This window comes from Sabethes cyaneus, chromosome 3 (genome assembly GCF_943734655.1).
Source record: "Sabethes cyaneus chromosome 3, idSabCyanKW18_F2, whole genome shotgun sequence".
In the NCBI taxonomy this organism is placed as follows: Eukaryota; Metazoa; Arthropoda; class Insecta; order Diptera; family Culicidae; genus Sabethes; species Sabethes cyaneus.
Window position 1 is genome coordinate 113,011,281 of NC_071355.1, and position 18,619 is coordinate 113,029,899.

Here is an 18,619-nt window from a genome sequence, read left to right on the forward strand (position 1 = left end):
GCGTTTATAAAGGTGGGGTCATTCCCTACATTGATTACATTGACATCGTTAGAAGTAAGGTATTCAAGTAGGTACTTACCCCTGTTATTTGTGTCCGAGCTGTCCCATATCGTGTGGTGCGCTTATAACAATAATTTTTAGCTTAAACTCGAAAAAATCAAAAAATACAACGGAAACAACTCGTTGTCAAATTACCAAAAAAAAGTTGACGTTAATGCTCAACCCCGCCAATTAGCGGGGTCAGTTCCTTGATAAAAATCGACCTGTTCCTAAACTTTTTATCGCAAATTTCCTTTTTTACCATGAAGTACAACTCATCAGCTACCCCCATTGATTTTTTGTTCATTTATTCCAAGAAATAAGTAATTTACAACAATTTGAATTTCACTCTGCAGAGCAAAATAATTTTTTTCTCAGTTTTCTGGCATTTTTCAAGTTTCGCACGAAATATCTGTTTCAAATTAACGTAATAAAACAAACAAACTACTCGAATAGTAAGATTAGACTATAATGAGAAGGTATCAGTGGATACCAACATAAAACGAATAAGCATAGTAGATTTATAACGATTTTGCTGAAACCCGCCAATTGGCAGGGTTGGGAACTAGAGGGTTGAAGTAGCATCATATTTGCACTATTTTGCTATAATAAATAGTGCGTGCTGGTCATCATTATATTCGTTGGAATCTAATATCTATATCAATAAATAACTGTAAAATCTTTGAGTTTAAAAAGCCTTTTTACAGCTGGTCGATAGGATATGTATAGTCTTAGAAATGTGAAAGGCAACATCCTTACCTATATGAGCGAAAATATAGGGCCCATTTTTACTCGAAGTTGGACAGCTCTATGGAAGACGTAAACAAAAAAAAAAAGGATTCAAAATTAACGTTACATTGTGTGATAGGTATCTGGGAAAGCAGCGGGGTTTAATTGGATGGGATTGAACGAGTTTTAATTTTCCTCATTTTGGCCAGCTTTTTGGTCCAAATACTCCTCTGTGCAGTCGTTTGCAAATATGCATATACTGGAATTTTAGCTTGTTGGACTAGAGCCAAATTAGAAGCTAACAAACAAATAAACAAGAATATTAACTAAGCAAGAGCTATGACGATATTCTTTCGAAAACATTAATATGAGATGCGGTTATGATAGAAAAAACCGACAGCGTGGGCAGTTTAGAAACACTATGCTGTACTCACAGCAGGATCAGTGTAAAACAACGTAAATCAAAATGTCATCCTGAAGAATAGTAGTATAATATCATCGTCGAACTCAATAAGGTTTTTTTAAATCCAAAATAAGAATTAGAATAGATTGAAAGTAAAGAATGCATAAACAGTGTCAGTGACAGAGAGCTTAGATGGTGGGATCATATATGCAAAAGGGTAGAACCAGTTCTTGTGGTGCTCCAGTGTTCCTTCACTAGTTTAAAGAAATTTCAGTAATTTGCGGATATAAGTAAGTATTCCTTAAAATAAAATATAATCTTCAAATGGATTCGAGTCGAATAGTGTATTTCTCTTCATAACAAAGTTATATTTATTGATAACGCATCACTATTATTCAGTAAACTATAGCTAGTTGAGCCGAGAACGTGGCCGAAATTATGAAATTTTGTCGCTAGTTAGGCTAAGCTGTCAAGCGTCAAAAATAATCAGGAGACGCACGGATCATGTGTTGTGACCGACATAATTCATGCCGGTTTTGATCAAATAATTGGATTCCTTTTAATTTCAAGTTCTGACGAGTTTAAATGACTTAATTATATATTTTAATTATTTCTTTGCACATTACAAACATTTATCTGAATTTTTAAAGTCTCAATAAATGTGTGTCAAATTTACAAGATAGTCGATCCTTTCGATTTTGTGACGAATTTCGTGTTGATTCATTTATATTCATTTAAATAATTACTCAACCATTTCAAAAATCCTAATGCAGGCGGTAATCGGTTCCTAATAATCAAATGATGTACCGTGGTAATTATGATGATACAATCATGTACGAATACGTAAAGAAACAGACATAGGGTTTTTTTTTTCTAATTCCCGTCGCCATTCTAATTTTCATCATTTGTTGGATGGATTTAATGAATACTCCAAAAGTTCTTGTGCTGATTTGACTAAAACACACTTACCTTCCGATCCGTGAACCGTGAATTATTTTTTTTTTTTTTTATCATGTCATTTATTGGTACAGGCTCGTATACGGTAGCTTTAAGGAGCCAACTTTTTTTATGTCTAGTTTTTATAACATGTTCAACACTGCTTATATACTATGTTAGAGGGTACGATCGTTACACCCGATTTACTGGGGTTAGTATCGTGAATTATTTATTATTATTGAAATTACGCAACTGACTTTATTTCTGAAATTCGTCGTACCGTTTTAAAATCCGTTCATCAAAATTTTTCATCGTCCGAACTAAAAATCACAACAATGTTTACGAAGTTACCGCGCATGTATTTGTGTAGGACGGCATGACAAATGTTTTCTTTTTTTTTTTGAAACGATGGTTTTTACAATTGATGGAGGACGGTAGGGGAAAGTAATGAAAATTTTTTGGAGAAGGAGGGGAAAGAGTGGAAAGGAGGGGGTGGGTGACAGGTAGCTACGCTTTACAAGTTGTCGTTGTGACTCCAGTCGTTTGTCCAATGCTGGAAGGTGCATGGGTCGAACCAAGCTATAATCAGAGATTATAACCTGATTTGAACCCACAACACCTGCCAGTGCGGGTGGCTCGCTGGTACCCGTGTACCTTTGAACCATAGAGGCGCTGGACAAAAGAAGTCTGCATAACCACACTTATTAACGTAGCGACATGGGTTGGGCTTTTTTAGACACAAATTGTGCCTCTTCCTCCACCTACTGTAGAAACCACCCACCGAGAAGTTTTAATCTAACTTATTTTTATTTGTAGGACGACGACACTATGCAGGCCCTTACGACTTGCAAGGTACTGCGTGTGATGTTGTTTGTCCGAAAGCGTGTTAGTCCGCGTTTTCTCAGAGCGGGTCTTCGGAGAAAGGCTCCGTTCCTATGAAATTGACCAAACTCGTGTTTTAGTCTTTGACCTTGAAATGCAGTACAGTAGGTGGAGGAAGAGGTACAATTTGTATCTAAAAATAGCCCTACCCATGTCGCTACGTTAATAAGGGGAGTTGTGCAGACTTCTTTTGTCCAGCGCCTCCATGGTTCAAAGGTACACGGGTACCAGGCATGAGGCTCCCCTGGCAGGTGTTGTGGGTTCAAATCCGGTTATAATCTCTGATTATAGCTTGGTTCGACCCATGCACCTTCGAAAGCATTGGACAAAGGATAGGAGTCACAACGACAACTTGTTAAGCGTAGCTACCTATTACCCTCCCACCCTCTTCCTTTCCACTCTTTCCCCTCCTTCCCCAAAAAATTTTCATTACTTTCCCCTACCGTCCCTCCATCAATTGTAAAAACCATCGTTTCAAAAAAAAAAAAACAAAGGTAAAAATATTAATATTAATGCCTGACCGCATTTCAAGGTCAAAGACTAAAACATGAGTTTGGTCAAATGTTATTCTACAAACTTTCTACAGGTCAGCCAAGTTTTCCTGGCTGTAGAATAACGACAATGCCTTGCGTAAGTTATTTTCATTTATGAATGATGGAAATTAAAACGATTAGTCGAAATTGTCTTCTTCGTCGCACGAAAAAACGTAGCAAATTTGGCTGGTAGGACTTCTTGATAAAAAGCATTTAAATAGATCTCAGCTCACTTTGATTGATCGCGTATGATACAGTGGACCCCCGTTCGTTTGAACGATTTCTCATGCAAACTAACGGGGTTCGTTTTTAATTTGAACGACTAGCAACCCTAAATATACTGAAACTTGTATGAACTGGCCGCCCTGCTCTTTGTTATTGTTTTGGTGGTTTGATTTAGTCTCGTTTAGTTTTATTTTTTTATTTATTCATTTATAAATGTCTATGAGCCTTTGGCTCGTTAAGACTGACTATAGTGCTATGCAAGAAAAAATATTTAAACATTAACAGTAGAACTTTGTATAAACATTTGAAGAAAACCGTACGAATATAAAATCACACATATTATAAGCTATTTTACTATATGCTACATTGATTTGACAATAAATCTTTTTTCAAACGCAATTTGAAGTTATTTACAGGAAGTAATTTTAGTTCATCTCTCAGGTTATTGTATAAGCCAGATGCTTTGTTGACTGCTGAATTTAATCCGAATCTGCTGCTATAGCTACGGCCAGTTAATATGTTGCTTCGACCTCTTGTGTGATGTGTATGTTGATCCGAGAGTCTGCTCAGCGCAGTGTTAGTGTGTATAGAGTTATTCAGTATACGATGAATGTGCAAGCATGCACTGGATTTGTAGACATTCTCAACCGAAAGCAATTGGTGCTTAGAGTGAATGAAGACCGTCGATGTTCTGCGGGAGTAGCCGAATAAATTTTTAATCGCTTTGTTTTGGATGACTTGTAGAGATTTTAACGCTGTTTTACTTGTACTACCCCAAACAAGTATGCCATATACAACATGGCTGTGGAAAAGTGCGTGGAACAAATTACGCTTAGTTTCCGCAGGAATGAACTCGCTAATTCTTCTGAAGACACCAGCAATTTGTGCCAGTTTGATGCCTAGTCTGCTGACGTGCTCAGACCATTTTAGTTCGCTGTCCAACCAGATGCCGAGATGCTTAAAGATGTCCACTTTTTCAACGGGAATATTTTTATAGAAAACATCTAGTTGACACGATTTAGGTACGTTGAATAGCATACACTTTGTTTTGTCGGTGTTTACAGTCAGTTTATGCTGGTTCATCCAAGTTTGCAAGGCATAAAGATCGTGATTGATGTCTTGCTGAAGTTGCTCACACAGTTCAGCTGCATAAACAATGACGATATCATCAGCATACATAAATAATACTCCACGAAGGGGAACATCTTTAAGATTGTTCACATAACAGTTGAACAGTGTTGGCCCTAGTATGCTTCCCTGAACAATTCCATACTCAACATTAAGTTTACTGCTACATACATTGGCATCTTGGACAAATTGAGAACGGTGCTCCAGGAAACTTCGAAACCACTGCATAGATTGACCTTCTACACCTAGCTCGTTCAGTCGTCGCATGAGAATTTTCCTATCACATGTGTCGAAAGCCTTGGACAAATCCAGAAATACCGCTGCTACTTTTTTCTTTTTGTCGCAGTGAGACTGGATTTCAGAAACCACATCAAAAAGCGCTGTTTGTGTGTTAGATCCCGATCGAAAACCGTATTGTTTGGGTGAAATCAGATTGTGGTGTTCTAAATGCTTAATTAATTGGTCATTGACTAGTTTTTGGAGAATTTTATCCGTGACGCAGGGTATACTAATCGGCCTATAATCGGAAAACACGTTTGCCGCTGGTATTTTGGAGATAGCAACAACTTTCGATACTTTCAGATTGGAGGGCACGTGTGACTGTGAAATTGAAGCATTTATGACATCTCTAAGTCCAGAACATAGCTCTTCTGCACAGAATTTAAGTGTTGTTGTTTGAATCTGATCGTATCCAGCCGATAGGGATGCACGAAGCGAGGAAATCGATCGTTTAACATCTATCTCTGTCACTGGAGCCAGATGAAGAGACGCCGTGGTTTGCTCTCGACGTGGTTGTAACGCAGTGTACGGGATTCTGTCGGCTAATTGTTTGCCTATAGAAGCAAAATAATCGTTTGCGTCTTCGGCAGTTCGTTGTTTCTCCTCACTAGAGCTACCACTGTGAGTGAGCGATAGAGCTTTTTTAGACTTGTTTCCCATCACTTCCCTAATAGTATCCCAAGTCTTTGCAATACTACTACTGTTGCGATCGAACTTTGCAGCGTAATAAAGCTTCATCTTATCGCGCTTCATTGCTGTTACCTTATTGCACCAGTACTAGTAATGTTTTGAGTGAACTCATCTGAGATATTTCTTCGGTGTTTCGAGTACCAATAGCTCTTGGTTTTTATGCATGTTTTAAGCTCGCGATCTATCCAAGGTTTTGAGTGTCTGTTACTGGTTTGTTCTTTGAGTGTATGTGTCGATGCTCTTGAGATGCCTTCTTGCAAATTAGTAATCAAGGAGTTGTAGTTTTCGTTGATGTCGTTTCGGTAGTCGGTGATGATAGGGCTCTCGCGTAGAAATTCACGCACGGCAGGAAGATTAAGCTTCGGATAAAATTCAATCGGTTGACGTTTCGCTTCGGTAGTGTGACTTAGTATTTCGATAAACATTATGTTGTGGTCGAACAAACAGTGTTGCAAATGTTGAATCGACATTTCAATCGTTATGTTGTTGGTAAAGATGTGATCTAAACAGGCATTATAACGCGTTGGTGTAATATCACAGAAGTGATATCCGTTGGAAACCACAGTGTTTTTATACTTATTTATCACAAGCGTTGCGGAGTGCAAGTCAAAGTTGAAATCTCCTACTACGATGGTATTAGAACGTTGTTTAGTGAGGAAATCATCCATAAGTTGGTAGTTGCAAGCAGCGAATATGTTATTCTCCGATCGGATTTCTATCGTAATCGTTGGGAAACGAAATGTGAAACTGATTAAACTAGGATTATACACGCTAGATCAGTACAAACAAATCGTGTTTATGTGCATTGTCTGCGAAGGTAAATGATGCCATGTTGAGAATGTGTGTAAAAAGTGTTCAGATTAAAAACGGTCAAACGAACGGGGGTCCACGGTAGACAACTAACTAAAATATTAGGGAATAACTAGTTTTGCATTGTGAGTCATAAAAATATTGCTGATATTTTTAATAATTTGTGTTGGATAGGACGGGAATAGGCAATTATGACGATGTTGCAATATACCTTATATGAAAGTAGTGGACATTGCTGTAGATTGAAAACATTTTTTTATGGGCCAAGAAACTTGATCACAATGTTTTAATTAAGAGTCTTATAAATTTTTGGAAAGGAATTTCTATTTTCTACGGAGGAAACATTTCAAAACACATTAGTTTAGAAAAACCAAAGAATTATGGTTGAAAATGTCCGATAAATTTTGTGACAGGTTGGGAAACTTTTCTTTGAACTAGCCCCGTAGTTGTCCTGTACTCCAGCAGTCGGCTGCGAAGTCCGTCGATAATAAAGGGTCAAGTTCTCAACAGTACGTTTATAACCATGGCTTTGCTTTTTTGAGAAACTTTTCGTCTTCACATAAATGAATACAAAATTCATTTTATGTAATTGTAATGTAATTTTTCAAACATCAAGCATTAATTTTAAACTAATTTCCGTCGAAAATAATGGACAAAACGAAACGGGAGCAACCGGTAGTGACGTAAATAGTCATTTGTCCATTAATTCAGTATAAAAAAATGAAATGCACAAATCATATAACAAACAATTCAATTTGGGAGGGAAAGAAATGTTAGTCCGACACTTGCTGCTACTAGAGACTGAAGAATCTGTCATCCACAAGTGTCACCGGAAGGAGTTGTTGTCAGTGGAAAGGAATTGATCTGGATCCACCGAGGAATGTGATGCAATCGTTGTCATTCGAGCTCGCGTACGATTTGAGGACGTGTTTGGTTACGTGGCCATTGTGAAACAGGTGGTGGAAATCCGAGATATCAATACAAGAAAATACCACGAGAAATTAGTTTACCGATACGATTATGAAGATTACGTGCTATCAACTTATTCGATTCATTCGAAATCGCGCGCGAACAGTTATTAAATAAAACACTCAAAAACCCTGACTACATTATCAGGGAGATGTACAAAAGCTATTCAGTTTTTGATATTCGATAATTATATAATGGAAATTACGGGCGCGATGTTCCTAGCTAACCGATTTCATAACTCGAGCGCGAGATACCTCGTAACGCTTCAATATAACTTCCGGTTTGTAAACGCGTCATCGCTAAGCGTGCTCTAGTAAATTCAAAACGTCTAAGCCAACTGCTTTCGGAAAAATGCAACGAGCCAAAGCAAACGATGCAGTTCTGTCGACATGTCATTTGTTTACAGTAGCGCCTTTATTTGCGCTGCGTTTCAAATCAAGTTTTTAGTGTAATTAAAGCACCTTAATCGTGATTTGTTTACAGTTTGAAACATCGTCATTTTTGCCGGTCGCTAGGGCGCACTGGGAGCCAAAGGACCCACCGGGCCTTTGAGATTAGGGGCCCCAGTCTGCAATATTCTCATGACAGTAAATTAACACAAAAACTACAAGGTATACAGCCCTAAGGGTTGTACGAAAGGGTGACGTAGGACTATATCAGATCATCAGATCAAAGACTAATGTAAACCACAAAGAACAGACTACCAGGTTATTGACAAAAAGTGTGTAAAAAGTTTTTATGTAATCTACGAGTAATCCTCCAATAGAGCAGTAAGTGGCAAACTAAATCTTGATGTCGCCGCCATCGCTGCTATGTAACTCCAGCACAAAGAAATATTGATAAAGGTACATGGATATTTTTGATGCATTTGGCAAACTATTTCTGGAGGGCGCCACCGACAGATTTTACAACCAAAAAATCGATTACTTCCTTCGAGCCTGTTAATCTGTTCTTTGTGTGTAAACTGCATTTCTGGCATATGTATTATGTATTCAGCACTAAATTAGACTTCCGAAAAAAACGGCAAACGATTTTTCTTCCGTACCGTACAATAAACCTAGTGTCGGAAGTAGTGCATTGTATAGCACGTCTCATTTGCTATACAGCGTACTACTTCCGACACTAGGTTTAATGTTCAGTACGAAAGAAAAACCGTTCGCCGTTTTTTCGGAAATCAAATATGGCGACATAATATCTTTCTAAAAATCTGTGAGTTTAAGTGAATTTTTAAAAGAGAAGAGCGAAATATTCAGATTCAATTCTTCATTTAATGCAATGGTGGCTATGAAAATATGTGGACGGGGGTTCATAAGTACAACGCCTGCAATCTTTGAGGCAAAGAGATTTCTTTTAAAAATCACTTGTGTGCATCATAAAGATTGAAATGGTAATGAACGACCAATTTCTATTTTATTTGTATGAGAGTCCTTATCCTCCTACCACAGGGGTGAGGGGTCTCAATTTACCATAGAAAAAATTCTTGCCTTCTGAAACCCCTACATTTTAAACATAACTCATTAAGGCTTTTTTAGTTCTCGAGTTATGAGGAAATTTGAATATTATTTGTATGGGAGCCCCCCTTCCTAAAGAGGGGAGGGGTCTCAATTTACCACAGAAAAAATCAGAGGGGTTGTGTACAAGACACGACCGCATATATAGGTGACGCAGGACTACGTAAGTCTCTTTGTAGTGATAGTAGCATGTATTCATGCTTGTAATCATTCGATTCTTCATATATACGTGCTAAATGCAACATATATACATGCTACATGCGTTGTATGTAACATTTATGTTACTAACATTGCATACCTTCAATTCTCAAAAGATTGTGCATTTGAAAACAATTTAACAAAATCAAGAACACAAACTATTGCTTTCCTGCTACCTTACTGAAATTAAAGATTGTTTTTATTACCCATGGTTACCCACGTTGAAGGGATTTCACCAATTCAATCTTATTTTATCAACAGTACATCTTTTCACTACACTTCTAATGAAGCGGCAAGTATGCATATTCATACAGAGTCGTATTATAACCGAACACTACAGTTGTAGCACATTTTTTCAACACAGATATCAAATTCGCCGAGGTTTAATCGTCTCGCAGTAAAGAATTTACGATCTGTTGGGGCAACGGATTTCTGTCATTTTTTCTGGCACACTTCCCTAACACAGACATCAAATTGGACTAGGTTTAATCGCGTTTGTAAGAAATCTGTTGGCACGAAGGGGCTTTGTCATTCTTTCTGGCGTACTTCCCAAGCAAGGACATCAAAATGGTCTAGGTTTAATCGCGGTTTTAAGAAATCTTGTTGAAATGAGGGAGCTTTGTGACTTGTTTTGGCTTACTTCCCAAGCACAGATATCAAATTGGTATAGGTTTAGACATCGTAAAGAATCTTCCAACCAATCACGAAGCGAGAATTCTGGTAAAACATAGGTTCATTATTTTCAATTTTTCAATAGTTCAACATCAAGAATCCATACTTTTCTTCATTTGGGTCAATTCTTAGAAGATTTTCCGATCGATTGGTGTAAGAATATTGAAAATCGATCGGAAAACCGCTGAGCTATTAGCGCTCAAAACCTTTCATTTTTCGTGACGCTCGCATTTTTCGATTTTTTTGAATGACACCCTATCTCAACACTTGCCGTAAGACGTAGTCCTACGTCAAAATGATGAGGGATGCCACATGAGGGACCATCACGTTGACAAAGTCCCCTGCGAGGTTAGAATGGCCATGATTTTACGGTCGATGGTATCATACGCAACTTTCAAATCAATGAAATAATTGTGCGTTGAATTCTATATTCATGGACATTTTGGAGGATCTGTCGCAGCGTGAATATTTGATTCTTTACTGACCGTCCTTCAGCGAACCCGGAAGAGTACTTTCTACGTTCTGATGAGTGCCAATGTGCATCTTTGTCGCCAATGCAGCGGTTTCCGCATATACCACCCATTTATAATTCTGCAGATAGTTATTTCTGCAGCTAAGTTATAGGGTTAATTACAAACAAATTTTCAAGCATCAAATAAGCTGATATAAATTATAGGATCTCAACAGCTCAATATATATGAGTAGCTTACTGCGCACGTCAGAACAGAGCAAAGAATCGGGAGACCAGAATTCCTGCTTTTAGAATCCAGAGGATTCTTATTTCATAGTACAGGAGATTCCCGTACCGCGTTATAGCTATCCCTGGGATTCAACTCTTGGATTCTCCTATAAGAATCCTGCTTCTATAAGCAAGGTATTCTATGCGATTCCTCTGCAGAATTTTTTCACGCGATTCCTATGCGAGGAATCCCAGAGACTCTGTGCGAATATTTTTGGTTCGTCTTGGTAGAACTGCGGAAAAAAGAACCCACCATCTAAAAACACCAGAACGAAGAGCACGTGCTCGCTGGTCCAGAGGAGTGGTTCGCCAGCAACGACACACGGAGTTTCAACACGTCAGGTGCAAGAATTTTGCCATGCCTGTGATGTGCAATGATAGTGCTGGCAACCTGCTTACTGACAAAATGACGGTAAACGCTAGGTGGAAGAGCATTTCCAGACGCTGTTGAATAGAGAAGTAAACACGATAAGCGGAGTTCTTCGTCGGCGAGTACAAAACTGGTTTTCATAAGGGTCGCTCCACGATGGATCAGATATTTACCCTGCGTCTAGTAACTGACGAGTTTTGGGAGTACAATTAGCAGACTCATCATCTTTTTGTGGATTTTAAAGCGTCATACAGTTCAGTCAAACGAAATGAGCTGTGGCAGTTAACGCTAGGACATGGTTTTCCTACAGAACTAGTTACGTTGATTCGTGTGACGCTGGATGAGTAAAAATTATGTGTCAGAATAGCGCATGAGACCTCACATGCTTCTTGATTTTGCGGATTACGTCGATATCACCGAAATCAGCAGTAGAGCAAAGAAAAAAGCCTTTAAGCCATTTAATTGGGAAATTGGGACTTACCATTAACACTGCCAAAACGAAGTATATGACTAGCAGGAAACGTGGAGTGCAAATGCTGTTGGTGCCGAAGAGGAACTGAATGGGGAACGATATTAAGTAGTAGATGAATTCATATATTTTGGTATGCTCGTGACAGGTGACAACGATATAAGTCACAAAAGAGAACGACTAATTGCAGCTGCGAATTGAGCTTTCTACGTATTACGTTTTGTAGCTGAAGTCCCGTAGCTTGCAAAATCACATAAAACCATAACTTTTACAAAAATTAACATTTTTAGATGAAACCAATTGTATTCGACGGGGAAATTATCCTAGTTTTCCGAAAATATTTCAAAATTCGCAATAGTCAGCGGACACCGGAGATATTCCGGGTTGTCTGGGGATATGTCAAAAACTGATTTTTTTAATCTCCTGTATCTTTTTCTGTCATGGAAATTTATTAATTTACATATTTTATCCCAAAACTAGATTTCATTTCCAGTCGATTGGTCGAAGAAGAACGGAAATCCGACGAGAAACAACCGAGATATAGCCATTTTAGTGAAATCAGTTTTGGAAATGTTGCCAGTAATGTCTTACCTTTATGACCATTTTAAAACATGACCAAAACCATTCCAATATGGATGTCAAACTTCAAAAATTTACGAGAGATGAAAATTATGAAGTTTGACACCCATATTGACATGATTTCGAATATTCCCTGAAACGACCACTCCCGCCGGGGTACCTGTAACCTGCTACAGGGTTGCCACGGCAATTATCGCCAAAAATGGTTATCGATAACAATCGATATTTCCCTTCATTTTATCGATATTATCGATAAGTATCGATAATTTTCATTACAAACCATATATTGACAGGCGAGGCCAACCAAGGCACTGGCAGCGTTCCTTATACTCCATGTGTGTGACGGTAACCAACATGAATATGTTGAGCTTGATTGGTTAGGTTATTCTAGTTGAGCGCTGAACCCCGCTTATGCGAAATCCACCCAAATGTCTAGCAGCGAAAACTTTTTTCTTCCAAACTTTCTGACAAATATCTTCCCGCTGTTACCCGTGAAATCAAGCAGCAAGGCAACAACCGTTTCTAGCAGAAACTTTGCCTTACGCGGTTTTGCTCAGATTTTTCTGCCGAATTTTTGTTCGATTTCTGTCAGCCATGTTGAACATGTTGGCAAAGCCTAAACTCGTCGACATTCTAGACAAAATTTTCTAAGTTTGTACACGAATGGTGGCCTTAAGGTAAAATGACCGGATTTTTTTTGGATGAATGCGGGACATATTGATTGGCTTATTTGCTAAATCGGTTGGTAATGTTGAGTCGGACCGTCGCACAGTGGTCCAATCAGCGAAATACGTGATCGTGTGATATTGCGCCAAAACGTGAAGTTTTTCGCATATAGTGTCTTTAGGAACATTTCTTGGTATAACAAGCCCCTTCTTGTGAGAGAAATCTTTAGGTGATTGATTCCCTTAAAAGTGAGATACGAAATTTATTTTCTCGTACATTCGAGATACATGTTGGTACTTTCGGCAAAGTTGTAGTAAATATCAATGCAAACAACTTTGCCAAAGACACCAAACTTGTATCTCTTCATAGAAATTGTCTATGAAGCGTTATTCGTAGACAAACCCTTTAAAACAGTTTTTAAACCCTGACTTATTCTGGTTAACTTTTACGTGTTCATAGTGTTCTAGAAAGTTGTTTACCTTGCTAAAATCAACGTTTTTGTAGAACATTATTATAAGTGATTTTCTGCAGTTTCGGAGATTTTGAGCATTTTTGATGAAAAATAGTATTACTTTGAGCTTAAATATTTCCCAAGGTGGCAAATGGTGGCAGACACAACACACAGCACATACACATACTAACATACAACAAAAAGATGTGTTGCTTATTTTATTTTTTGTTTGAGTCAAGTCAATTGTTAACTGCTTGTCAATTCGTGTTTTCTAATTAAATAGACTAAAAATACTATGATTTTAGCAAGATAAACAACTTTCTAGAACACTATGAACACGTAAAAGTTGACCAGAATAACTCAGGGTTTTAAAACTGTTTTGAAGGGTTTGTCCATGAATAACGCTTCATAGACAATTTCCATGAAGAGATACAAGTGTGATGTCTTTGACAAAGTTGTTTGTATTGATATTTACTACAACTTTACCGAAAGTACTAAACCTGTATCTCGAATATACGAGAAAATAAATTTCGTATCTCACTTTTAAGGCAATTGATCACCCAAAGATTTCTTTTATAAAAAGGGGCTTGTTATACCAAGAAATGCTTCTAAAGACATTATATGCGGAAAACTTCACGTTTCGGCGCTATATCACACGATCACGCATTTCGTTGTTGGTACCACTGCAGTGACAAACACAGTGCACTGTGCGTCGGCACGAAAGTAAACTAAGTATGAGGCTTAAGTCGACAGTTCAATGTTTATGAGTAGTAAAATGACTGTGCGGATGAAATACAAATTCTTCTTTCAAATTCTCCGAATTGAAGCTGCTTATATAAGTATTTTCGGAGCTTGGACCCCAACAGTTCAACTTTAATGATTTCTTGAATCACGGGGTCCCAACAATTCAATATTTATACGCAGTAGAAAGAGTTCGTATAGTAATTTTACCTAAATTTGCAAGTATTCAACCTGCTCATATAATATTCTAGAAAGCTTGGGGCCCAAAAAGTTAATATAATTTTTTTTGTTATACCTGATTGCAGATTGAGAACTTCTATTCGTGGCATTTGGGCAATTCTATTTGTAAGCATTCCAGCTGTATGACATTAGTTTATCATTAACTTAGAAACTTTGGTTTCAAATTTGCAGACTCATACAAGTATTTTTCGGAGTTTGGGATCACAAGTCCAAATTAAACTTGCAAAGAGAATTGAATTTATAAATGAGAAATTTCCTTTTTTTTCTTAGATTAAAGTCACTTTAACAGCTTATGTCATTCGTGACTTCTGCGGGGTTGGGATTTGAACCCGGGTCCTCGCAGGCTATCCATATTTTCCTTTATCCCTAGAAACACGCGATCATGATTTGTTTATTTTTAATTTTTCGTAACACGAGTTTATCCTCTCTTTGTTGTGAGAGGATAAAGCGGTATCAGCCGTCTTTCAGAGATGAAAATACACAGGTTACTATTGAATTTACCAAGCAACCAGCCAACTAGAAAGAGACATATAAAACAACCGAATTTATGTATTTGGGTACCACCATGGGTTTCATTATATCCCGAGCAAGAGCGAAGAGCAAAATAATATCAAAATATGTTATTGGAAATCGAATAACTCATATCAAAATTTGGTCTTGTTTTGGCAGACATAGTTGGTAAAATAACAAAAAATAATATCAAAATTTTACTCCTTTAAGGCCAAAACAATAACTACTTGTGTTATTTGAATAACAAAGCAATAACATGACTGTATTCCGAGTTTAGAATAACATATTTTAGTATTATTAAGGTATTGAATAACAAATGCAGTAGTATATGAGATATTAAAAACCTGATTTAATCCACCTAGTGGTGAAAGGAACCTTTGTTATACCGTCTTACTTGCAATTTGAGATAGAAATCGACACGTTTGGTTTACATGAAATTTTTGGAAATTGAATAAGTTTACAAAATTCGAAACAATTAGAAGCACTTATAAATTTTGATAGTTTCTTTTCTCATGAAATTGCTGAGAAAGTTGTTACTAATGAGGGTAAGTGCAAGTAAAAGTAAGTTGTAAGATGAAATATTATTCTTTAACATATACATTGCGTAGCAAAGGTCTAGTTAAAAGGTTTTTGAACTATGCATAATTTCCTGTAACGCCATTCTATTTGATTCACAACAATAAAGTTCTCTTGAATAAATTTCATCAATTTTTATGAACTTTCGGTTAGTCACGTTGTTGTATTTTGTACACCATATGTAGGTTTTTGAATGCCATATTGTTATATAGTTACAAATCGTATATTACGTATATACTAACGTATATTCTTCAATAAACTTGTTATGAGCAAAATGTCAGAATTATTCATTGCATTATTACTTTAAATTGTTGGGAAAATAGATTAGCATAAACCGACATCACAGAAACGAAGCAAGTAGCATGTGAGGTGTACCGCAATTGGCCCCAACTGAAATTTTCTTTCGTTTCTTCATATGGAAAAATGGTGTCTGTGTGCAGCAAAACTACCAGCAAATGTAAAATGTTTAAAATGTATCCGTCTGTTGGTAGTCGAGTAATTCGGGGTCAAAATCAGGGTATTTTTTTATAATCAAAGTTCTACAGTTCGTAAACAAGGAAACATAGAGGTATACTATGTTCAGCAAAGTTGTGTATTTTTATTATTTATACAACTTTGTAATACATGAAAAAGTCATACAACAAATACAAAAAGAGCTAAAATAGAAAAACTGATTTTTCAAATTCATATACAATAAATAAGATCTCTTCGTTGAAGAGATAGAAGGTTACTGTCTTCAGCAAAATTTCTTGTAATAATATGCTCTAAAACTTTGCAGAACACATCAATGTGTTATATTGAAACTGAAGGAAAATAATTTTTTTATTTCACTTTTAGGGGGATTAATCAAAATTCAAATTCTACCAGACGATAGAGCTTTCAATTTCAAGAAACTCTTCCAAAGGTTCGATAAACTTAAAACCAAGTTTTCCTAGTCAAAACTCTAGTGCGCACGTTTTCTTTGGTTTTGGGCTATTGTGCGCGCGAGTAACTGTGTTATAAAAGTTGGCGCGAGTGTTCGAGGGTTAATATCTTTTGACTGGTAAAACCAATTCTTATGAAATTTTGCATATATATTCGTAGTGTGAAAACCTCTCGTTTGATATTAAAATAATTGAAATTAGGTTATTTTTCTTGGTTAAAATCATTATAAATTATTGTTAATTTTGGTGTGGTGTATTGAATTACTCGTAACTTTCAAATTAAACATCCAATCAAAAAACCATTCAATAGTGGTCTATCCGGCTTTATTACCTGCCAAATGAAATTAATAGCACGTAAATCGGTTGGGCCATCTCTGAGAAACAGGCGATCATTTGAACCTTGTCAAAACTGGTTTTTTAAGCATAACTTTTAAATCACTTGTTTGTTTTCAATAAAAATTGGCGTGAAGTTTAGCAATAGTAAGAGCTTTTATTTGGTACTAAGATCGATGAAATCGGTTATGTGGTTCCGGAGAAAATCGTGTCACGTAATTTTCACATTTTTGCTTATAACTTTTAAACTAAAAGTCAGACCACGAAACCATTTAATAGTGATATACTAGGTAAAAATACCTTTCAAATCAAAGTTATAGCAGACGAATCGGTTCAGCCATCTCCGAGAAATAGGTGATTGAAAATTAAAGCGCACACACTTACACACATACACACACACACACACAGACATTGCTCATTCGTCGAACCTGATCGATTGGTATATGTGACACGGCCCTCCGGGCCTCAGATCGACTTCGTGTTTTTCGACCAATTCCTAAACCTTTGTTATATTGTATAACAAAGGTAAAAATCATTTTAAAAAATATTTATAATCTAAAATCTCTTTAATCAATGAAAAAAATATATGAAATATCTCGAATGTCATTTTAAGGCTAAAATAAGATATGATAGCAAAATCAGTTATTAAACTCATCTTATAACCACTGTTTTAAATATCTACTCAATAACAAAATGTGTTATCAATTTATCTCCGTATCTATTCAATAACAAAATATAGGGGTCAGTCCCGGCGTAACGGTTAGCATTCACGCCTCCCACGCCGAGGACCCGGGTTCAAATCCCAACCCCGCAGAAGTCATGAATGACCCAAGCTGGTTAAAGTGACTATAATAAAAAAAAAACAAAAAAAAAAAAATAACAAAATATACCATTATAACACAGTTTGATATTGTTTTTATATTATTTTGCTCTTCGCTCCTGCTCGGGATAGGGGAAGGGCTGTAAAGACGGACACTACGGGAAAGACGGACACTTGTCATATTTCATAAACAATATTTTTGCCTTTCTACTATATAAATATATAGTATAAAGGTATAGAAATCACTTGGAAAACCGGAAATGGAAAGAAGGTCCTGCGGGCCGAATGTTATATACCATTCGAATCAGTTTCGAAAACTGAGCATTTTCTGTGTGTGTGTGTATGTATGTATGTGTGTGTGTGTGTGTGTGTGTGTGTGTGTGTGTGTGTGTGTGTGTGTGTGTGTGTGTGTGTGTGTGTGTGTGTGTGACGCTTTTAATCTCACTCACTTTTCTCGGAGATGGCTGGACCGATTTTAATGTTCTTAGTGTCAAATGAAAGGTCTAGGTGTCCCATTGGTCGCTATTGAATTTCATACTGATCGGACTTTTAGTTCAAAAGTTATGTATAAAAATACGAAAAATATGGGACTTCATTATCTCATAGGTCTCTTAACCGATTTGAACAATATTGATTGCATATGAAAGAGGAGCCTTACAAACCCTTAACTTCCAAATTTCATGATGATTGGACTTGTAGTTTGAAAGTTACATAAAGAAATGTGAAAAAATAGTATTTAAAACATATTTATGTAACATATAAGCATTAATTTAATGAAAAACATCACACATTTTATAATTATTTGAAAATTACTGCTGAGATCTATCAAACGAAACCGAGGTTTTGAAAATCGGACGCTTCATTCAAAAGTTATTCAAACTTTAACACTTAAGCACCGTATATTAAACCGTTAGAACGTGTGAAATCAAAACATATCAATCAAATGTTGATTGTATTCAATGTATGAGATGTGTGTGATGTATGTGATGTATGTGTGTATGTATGTATGTATGTATGTGTGTATGTATGTATGTATGTATGTGTGTATGTATGTATGTATGTATGTATGTATGTATGTATGTATGTATGTATGTATGTATGTATGTATGTATGTATGTATGTATGTATGTATGTATGTATGTATGTATGTATGTATGTATGTATGTATGTATGTATGTATGTATGTATGTATGTATGT

At 36.6% G+C, this 18,619-nt stretch overlaps 1 protein-coding gene across 2 annotated transcripts in view; it reads left to right on the forward strand.

The window, feature by feature from the left end:
- Window positions 1-1,370: 1,370 nt before the first annotated feature.
- LOC128743575 (uncharacterized) overlaps window positions 1,371-18,619 on the forward strand; it is a 551,236-nt gene continuing 533,987 nt past the window's right edge. For both annotated transcript variants that reach the window (XM_053840175.1, XM_053840179.1), the window contains exon 1: window positions 1,371-1,461. The gene's annotated coding sequence lies outside the window, so the exon portion shown is untranslated. The remainder of the gene's footprint in view (window positions 1,462-18,619) is intronic.